The sequence below is a fragment of the Columba livia genome, chromosome 9 (assembly GCF_036013475.1).
Source record: "Columba livia isolate bColLiv1 breed racing homer chromosome 9, bColLiv1.pat.W.v2, whole genome shotgun sequence".
In the NCBI taxonomy this organism is placed as follows: domain Eukaryota; kingdom Metazoa; phylum Chordata; class Aves; order Columbiformes; family Columbidae; genus Columba; species Columba livia.
The window spans coordinates 11,203,393-11,212,769 of NC_088610.1; the positions used below are offsets into that span (position 1 = coordinate 11,203,393).

The 9,377-nt window shown below is 37.3% G+C and overlaps 1 long non-coding RNA gene across 1 annotated transcript in view; it reads right to left on the bottom strand.

Annotated features, from left to right (window-relative positions):
- LOC135580240 (uncharacterized) overlaps positions 1-8,697 on the bottom strand; it is a 77,914-nt gene extending 69,217 nt beyond the window's left edge. Inside the window, exon 1 of the long non-coding RNA XR_010474649.1 lies at positions 8,298-8,697. This is a non-coding gene — a long non-coding RNA (uncharacterized LOC135580240). The remainder of the gene's footprint in view (positions 1-8,297) is intronic.
- Between the last annotated feature and the right edge of the window lie 680 nt (positions 8,698-9,377).

Here is a 9,377-nt window from a genome sequence, read left to right on the forward strand (position 1 = left end):
TATACCACAAGAGGTCAGAAAGCACGTCATTGGGAAGGTGTCTGTTATTATCTTTATTTAGCAGGTGCTGAAGCTGACACACAGCAAGGTGAAGCAATGTGTGTGCATTTGCAATGCAGGTCAATGACAGACTCAGATACAGACCCTGGGTTCCCATGCTGCAGCACTTTTTAGGGACACTGGACACAGGTTTTTTGCTAAAATGCATAAAACACTAGTGACACTAGTGACACTAGTGACAACTAGGAGTCCGCAGAGAACAACAACTAGTTTATGCAGTCACAGAGTATCTATGAAAGGTACCTCAGATAAAAAGATATATCCCCAACAACCTGAAGTCTCAGCATATCAGCTGCATGCAAAAAAGTGCATCGAAATCAGGTAGTTTTCACGTTAGCTCAGTAACTGTGTTGCAATCACCCAAGTTGCATCAACATTTTTGTTAGATACGGTACCAGCTCGCTCCATAGTCAGATCTAAACTGCTTAAAAATATTGGAACATAGTAACCCACAACTGAGCATAAACAAAGTTTTAAAAAGGCTGAAGTTATTTTAAATACAGTCTCACAAGAAACCTTCAGAGGACAGAGAAGGAAAATATAACTGAAAGGACAGCACTTTTTATTGTAAATCATCTGATTACAGCTCTACTATAAATCTGGGAGCTGTACACAGTATTTCTGATAAATATGCCTGGAAATAATCAGAAGAAAGCTGTACAGTGCCTTACATCATCTGCTATGATCAGTTACTAAAAACAGATGTCATTCTGACAATGAGCTGACTGAAGCTGAGATGCTATAGCTCATTATCCCACAGAAGTCTCTCAACTTACCTTCAAGACGTGCACGAAGTGTCACAGAGCACACTGGAAATGATTTGTGCTGCAGCAGAGTGGTGTGTTTTACAAGGGACAATCAAGGACTCAAGTAGAACACCAGCAAGAACTTGCTTTGATGTGTTGAAATTAAGAACATGTACTGGTTATGAAAAAGTGTGATTATCCCATGGGGATTTTATTCTACACTGCTAGAAGATGTATAATTAGATTCTTGCTATGCCTGACTACACTTTTGGAACTTTCGAATTTAGGTTTGATTACCTGATGATGAACAAAATTTCAGATTTCAGTTCTGATCTTCCTCCATATTTTGTTAGTAGGAACAACTTCCATGATGGTAGAAGAACCCCAGCTCTTCCTGAGAGAGGCAGTCACGCAACAGGAGTAGAAAAGAGACGCTATTCACGCTGCACACTGAAAGCAGCAGCTCAGGAACTGTCAGGATCATAATCACTCTTGTTCATAACCTCTCTTTAGTCTGCAAATGGGCTAGACTACTTGGAGCTCTAAAATATGCTTCTAGTGTCATTTTTCTAGGGGATCTTTCTCACGGCGTTCCAGAGATGTCTAGGAGATACAAACCTTCCCCTCAACAATTTTTTTTCCACTACGTATGTTCCGCCCTGTGACACAAATGCACAGGAGGAAAGCAGCTGCATCCAGATGAGCCATGGACTTCAGAGAAGGAGATCACTGGTCTGAGCAGCAGCCTTCAAGACACCCTTATGCATGCTGCATCAGGAAAGTGATAAACTAGCCCAACAGCGGACAGTTGAAAAATCAGCCTAAGATAACTTACGACACCAACCACTACAGAACCCTCATTAAATTCACACAGTCAAGGGTGGTTAGGGAGCATCAAAGGACTTAATGTGCAGCAAAGAACATATTCCAATCCATAAATACTTAAGACAGGCAAAGAAAAAAAAGACAGTCCGGTTAAGGCAGGATGTGCAGAGTGCTGTGGAAAAGATGGCAAGAGAAAACTAAATGAGTTTTCAGCAGAATTTGGAAGGAAAATGGCAGATAGACAGGGAGTATATAAGGGAAATACTGAGAGAGAATGATGAACAACAAGGTCTCAAAACAGTAAGAATGGTTCAAGGGAACATGAAATGCAAATAGATGAAATTCACTTGATTTTTGGTCCTTACTCTGTGTAAATCATAGAAAACAACATCAATTTGACATAGAGAAGCAGGTTGTACACTAGTACTTCAGACTGACAGAAGAAAGCACAAATTGTTGTGCTTTCTATCATTTATCCAATGGTGTTATACTATTAACAATGTAAGAAAAGAAGCATTTAGTGTACTGGGATGAAAGAAAAGAATATAAATTTTCACCAGTAAAAAAAAGCACTGTGAAAAGGTTAAGATCAAATGCAGGGAGATAAAATGGCTCATCTCCTTTTGTTTTTTTTTTTTTTTTAAAAAAAAATGCACTAAATAAAACCGAGAACTTCCTGTCTCTTATAATCTTATTCTTGCAAAATGACTGAAACAATTTACAAAGCTTGGGTAAGCCGTGCGTTTTACTACGAATTTCCTTTATGCATGGTATACATGCATACACATCCTCATAAGAAAACTTCATCACAGCTACTTCTACCCATTATTTTTAGTTATATACAGGAAAGTCCCATAGTTGCACGTAGCAGATGGTTTGAATCACACATTGCTCTTCTGTACTATGATGCTGTCATAATTACAGCTTATTTAGGCACTAGAAAGGACTGTTTGAAATGCCTGCTAACCAGCATCTACCAAAGCCTCAGATCCTCACTTGTCCCCCAGAGCCTGGCTGCAGGGCTCCGTGCAGACATAAGTACATCTCCAAAGTCAAAGAAAAGGAAGGGCTCACTGTGCTGTAAAATTTTGCTGAGAAGACCAAGAGATCATTCCTCCTTTAAAACAAACCAACCAACCAGCCAAACAAACAGAAACAAAAAAAATACCCCAATACTTAGCACTGACTGCTGCAGCTTTGTTTTAAAATTTGTTACCTGATCACTGTGGCAGAGAACAATACAAAAACCTTTCAATTCTGAACACAAGCGACAAGTTTTTGGTAATTTTCATAGGTTAAATTTAGATTACCAAGAGATGTCATTATTTTATCACATTATTCTTTCCTCCCCATAATGTTTACAAGGCTTTTGCGAATGTTAGCAGACTTCTAGCTGAGCTACCTACATCCCAACAGATATTTGATACATGAAGGATGGGAATGGAGCACAACTCTGATTTTTACTTTGTGCTGATGTGGAAGTAGCATGTAACTATGAAAGAATGTACCAACTGTTAAAGTATTTGCTAAGGAACACACAGATTAACATAAGCATCTAGCAACATCACTGAAACTCTCTACATTTGGAATCACAATGTAACATAAGTAAAACAAAACAAACAAACAAATGAACAAACAAACCAAAAAAGCACAAAAGGCAAATCCTCCCCAGCACATTGCCTTTTTCAGAAGACTGGTACTCATTGTGTTATGCCTTCTGTGCTCAAATGCAGAACCCAAAAAAGCTATTTAATGTATAAAGAAAGAGGGACTAACTTTTTCAATTTTAAAATGTTGAATGTATCATTTGCTATTAGAGTGAATGAAGATTTCAGTTACATTTGGCACCTGCAGGATTTTCTGGGATTTGCCAAAATGAACAAACAATATACATTAATGAGTAACTCCAAAGGTTTGGGTAAGAGACATAGCTCAAATGGACATAGAATAATACCACTGTAAATCATACATGTTGTGCATAGCACCATTTTAGGTGGCCAAGAGATGTGTTTTAATGCCATTTTAACTATGTCTGTACCATAACTCTGCACTAAAAAGAAGCCTTTGACCAAAGGGCCAGTTGCTGCAACTGGAGACCGCAGAGTTGTTTTAGCTGTAAAAGACATGAATATCACCTGTGTACATGTACACATAAGAATACCCCTATGAAACAACATGTAACACAGCAGTAGCAGTGTCCACCCAAACCAGGGGTATCTGGAGGGCTGAGGCTATTTTTCAATAGTGTTGAGTGGTCCCGTTTGCAAAGGAGAGTCAAGGACCCAAGTGAGGAGAAAGCCAGGAAAATACAGCAGTTGGAATGTAGCCTTAAGCAAACTTCAGTGAGATGATTTCCACCATGAACACCACCTGAAAAGATGAACCTCTAGCAAACCCTCACCTCCTTCTTCATTCAAAGAAGCAATACTTTTGTCTCTTCAACAGCATTACCTCCTGTGGTAAACAAGTGGGATAACATCAAGGCACAAAATTCCTAAATAAAAAATCCTTTAGGTCATGGCTTTACACCAACAGCTCAGTTTAAGAACACAGAACAATATCTTCTTCTGTACCAATTAGTGCTGAGGTGTGAAGTACACACAGACAAAACATATGTGCATGAAAGACACTGAAGCTTCCCAGTTTCCCATCCTCTTACATGGTGAGATGACCAGTAGTTGCAGTTTCTTCAGATTATAAACAGTACATGTATCTTACATCAGACCATCACCTAGTTATGCCACATTTGAAATGGAATCCTACTAACAGTGTAATAAGATCAGTCACCTGAGAAAGGGCAGCTATGCACCCAGCAGAGTAAATGTCAATTATTTTTAAAAGCCGAAATAAAACAATTATCCAAATAAACAAAACCACTCTCTAATAAACAAGAGACAGAATTCTAATGTGTTGATAGGTCTATATGGATGTTGCTCTTGCACTGAGTCCTTGCATGACATGCAACCAGGTAACTTGGAGGTAAATAATGGAAATCAAGCCCATGATACTTCTCTAAAGACTTAAAAGAAAAAAAAACAAACAAACAAACAAAAAAAAACCACTCTAATTTTGTGTAGTACCATGGGAAAAAAATACGTCCCACTCGTCTATTCCCCCCATATTTTCATATTATCAGCTAGAGTTTTCGATTCCGATGGAAGGAAACAGAAGGAGAAGGAGGTAGCTGATGGGTTAATAATTTACATCCCTATATTTCTTTTATACGGCAAGTATGTTCCATTTGTTCTGAAAATATGTAATGATCTAAAATGAGGACAATTTTAATGACTGGGTTCATAATATTTCATATATTGCTGCCAGACTCTTAGTCAATCAAACTAACGTTATAAAGGAACAGCCAACAGCCAATTTTGACATCCTTTAAGCAGGTCAGTTATAAGCCAATTAGCTCTACCTACTTGGTCTCCAAGGTCTGAATAAAATATAGCCCATTTTGATTAGAAGCACTATTTCCACCAGTGTGCGCATGTCTTAAAATAGGCTGCAAAAATACTTAAAGCCCCACGGAATTGTTAAAGAAAGTCTTGATCCTACTGAAGTCAATTACTGTAATACAATTTCTTCTGAATTCTCACAGATTACAAGAGCTCCTGGATTCACACAGTGTCATTCCAGTTTTATTGGACTGCAGAGAACCAAGCACTGCATTCAGAGCCCTTCCATCTGCTGAATTCAACTTTTCTGCAACATAAATTGAAAGCACCAATTCTAAATTCCAGCAAAATTCATGGAGAACAAACTTCAACAAGGAAATCACTCAGAATTACATTTATGTGCATCACACATAACACTATAACATTCTGTGCGCTGGTGCAAGCACCTTGTGCGCTAGGCAACATGTCTGCCAAGATTCTAAATACGGCCAGAATCAAAAACTGATCAAATGGAATAGTGCTGCAATGATCTTACATAGGGAGAAGATTTAATGAGAGTAGTGCCAATTTAGGCACAAAAGACTATCATAAAAACCTTATTACCTCATGAATTAAGAAAATAAGATTTTTCTAAAACACATTATTTTAGGGCTTCATGTGCTTGACTTAGCATGGCATTGGGAATAATCAAACCTTGCATGAGCAGACTTCTTGGTAGCTTTTTGCACCAGTTCTGAATTCTACCACTCCATCAGTAAGAGCCAGTGAATCACTCAACAGCAGAGCCCTGTCTCCTCAGGTCTCGGTATGATTCACTTCAAAACTGAATGAACCAAATGCATTCAGACCACAAAACACATGCAGTGGCTATCTTTTGTTTGTTTTGTGCATGTAACACATAGGCAATAAGTGAGAAATTTTTGGTTTTCATTATTTCTGCTCAAGCCAAAATGATTTTTCCAATGTTTTACTAAGGGAGGTGTGGGAGGGGTGGAAAGAGAAGTAATTTTTGATCAGGAACAATAAATTATTAATACTAGTCCAAACAAAAAAAAAATATTATAGAAAAAATAAATTTCTTTGGAAAGAGATTGCAATGTTTGTTTCACATACAGTATATACACAGAGATCAGTTACACTATTCCTTTTACAACTTACAAAATAAAATTGTTTGTCTTTTCTAACAAACTGTACCCATCACACAGGATCTTTATTAAATGTAAGCATACATATATGGAAAAAGTACTCCTTTCCCCCCCGCTTCTTAAATCTTCAAATAATCTGCCTGCATCAAGTAGAAATTGACTAAAAACATAAGTTATTGAAACTACACCAGCAACAAATCCAGCCTAGTATACTTATTTATGTTTGCTACTGCAATGACAAATTGGGGGTGGAGGGGGGGTATGGTGCGTGCAGGACAGGAGAAGGATGCACAGTTCACAACACAAGGGCACAAGAAACAGCAGCTCTAGGACTGAGAACCATCTAGAACCAAAAAAACCCCAACCCAGAACAACAACAACAAAATACAAAAAACAAACAAAAAGAAACAAACAAAACCAAAACACACCATGAACACCACATTTAAGAAGACTTACTAAAAGATAGAGAGGGTCTGACACTCAATTATTGTGAATGCCACAACTTAGATGTAGCCAAATGGCTTCTAGCCAGGTTGGCCTGGCCGAATGCACAAAGAGCTAACATGACTCCGAACCCAACTGAAGAGGATTTCATTGACAAAAACTGGAATGGAGATCATATGAAACAGCAAGGATGTAATATTGAGGGCTGTAAAATTAACTCATGCTTGGGAATGTAAATAAGCTCCACTACAGTAATTTTAAACAAAGATATAGCTGTTTCATACTGTGAATACAGAAATATTGAAACCTCTTATCAAGGAAACAAGACTACAAGTTCCTTGATTTAATGGTTAATTATACCACAGCTAATTATTAAAACTCCTGATAACTGATGCAGCAGAAGCAACTGTATCTGCCTTCTGAAAATGCAAATGTGCCATAAACATTTTCTGTAATGTACTACTTTTTCAATTTTCAGATGATTGCCTGTCCTACCTCCATTACCCTTTTGCATTTCCACTGAGCTTTAATTAGAGTTGAAGTATGTCTTGATTTGCTGATTAAACATCATAAGCAATTTAAAAGGAAGGGTCATCATTTTAAATATGCAGGAAACTACATTTAACTTACTTCACAAAACACAGCATTAAATCAAGTCATGTATTTTTTAAGATAAATGTTCTGATGATTTCAAAGTATAAATTAGTTCTTTACTTAAGCCTGGAAAAATCTGAGTTATTCTTGAAAATGAACCAAGGGAGCAATGGGTTTGTAGACAGCAGGAGGGCATATATATAATTTGCAGTCAAACCTGCATGTACTGTAATAGGTACATAATGGATGGAATAGCTGGAAGTTGTTCGCACAGGGATGGTCATTATTTCTGTCCCAGAAATACTTGCTTTAGAAACTTATCCTGCCTGTCTACACTGGCATCTTTTGTCTATAATACTTATTTACCTTGAGGATAAACCAAAATCACTTCTGAGATTATCTATACAGATATAAAGGTATACATATTCTAACCCCTCTCCCCCACGATGGAAATTTAAGAAACACCCACAGTGTTATTTTCTCACCAAATGCTTTTTGTTAGGGTGAGAGCAAGGGAGCTGTGAAGTTGGATATTTAACATAGGCGTCTTTTTTCAGAAAGGTTATTCATTACAGGGAAGTAGTTGCCACCTAAATATTTATACTGTTTTTTTCTCTGAAGTATCTTTCATAAGCTATTGCTTACTTTTTCTTACTAATAGCTGTTGTAGCTTCATTTCATTAGTGAATCAACTTCACTCTATTCAAACACACTCAACAGACATTGTAACTGCTAGTGACAGGGTTAATATAGAAACAACGATCTTTGCAGAATCAGAGACATGGTAGAAACGCAAATATTTTACACACAAATAAACTGACAGGCTTAGAGTCTAATAGAGCATTCATAATTTATTACTACAAATTAGACACCCAGTTCCCCTTCCTATTAATAGTTATGCAAATGTTTACATGAACAGCACTAATCAGTGTAAAATCAGATATTCTTCACTTTTGCAGAACTGGGGTTGTACTCCATAGTTACACAACTACATACATTATTTGCTTTTTGACAGTCCTCAAGTCACTGATTTAAGTATCTGAATGTAGCTACAGGCATACAAATTTGAAAGTGTGATAATAGATTACCTAAGGCCAGACCGTGAATCACTGTCTCTGCTAGAAGGGAAAACCAGGAATCCCAAGTACCTGTTGAAAGGCAAGGTGACACTGCTCAATGCGGAAAAAAAAGATACCATTTGCAACATATACAAATATAAATTAATTCTGCACCCCAAAGTCTGATTCTCCCCTTGAAATAATCTTAAACACATTGTGCATTCCTTTACCTTCATTCTTACAGAGGTAGTTGTGGAAGGATTAAAAGCCCCAAACCTAACACTCAAAATATTCTTTACTAGGATTAAAAGCACTAATTGCTTGCACTCTTCTTGTAGTGGTCCTAATTACATTGTAAATAAGACTATGTACAGTATCAGCTGAGTTACTTCAACAGTTTAATTATTCTGAAAAATGCTTAATAAATAAAAAAAGTTTATAGGAAGCTAACAAAGTGCCTTTGTAATTAATACAGAAAGTTAAAATCTTAAAAGCTGTGCCACAGTTATCTCCTACATGGAAAACTTCACATCTAGAATAAATTGTGTGTATAATTCTTTGGGTGTCAAGGTGAAGGCAGACTATGAAGTACTTTTTAAATAGCAGAACTGCAGAGAAGCTATTTTTAAGAATTCCAGTCCCGCTTTCCTCACCACTGCAACAATTATTGCCCCAGCAAGCATCAATGGGACTCAGAAACCAGAGAGATGGGAACTAGATGGCAGGGAATCTAACAGCTTCAAGGACCCTAAAGCTTACCTTCATATCATGCTGAAAAAATTGTCAAAGATTCAACCAGTTTCCGCATGCCTCAGTTTCAAGCAAGGTTCAAACAAACTTCATTTTAAATAGAGACACAAGCCTTCAGAAAATTTCCAGCCAGTTTAACAGTAGCTGCTTCTTGCTTTTTAGGTAGAATATAAAGTCACTTTAAGAACAGTTAAAACTGCTCCGGCTCTTCATCAGCAGCAGGTGCAATGTGAACTGTGAAGTGGTAAAACCTGTCACTGCCCGAGTCTGAGCTATGAACTTCCATGACAACATGGTGACTATTTCTTTTGGGGAACGAACAGAAGAGAAAAAAAAAAACAAATAAATGATTTTCTGCTT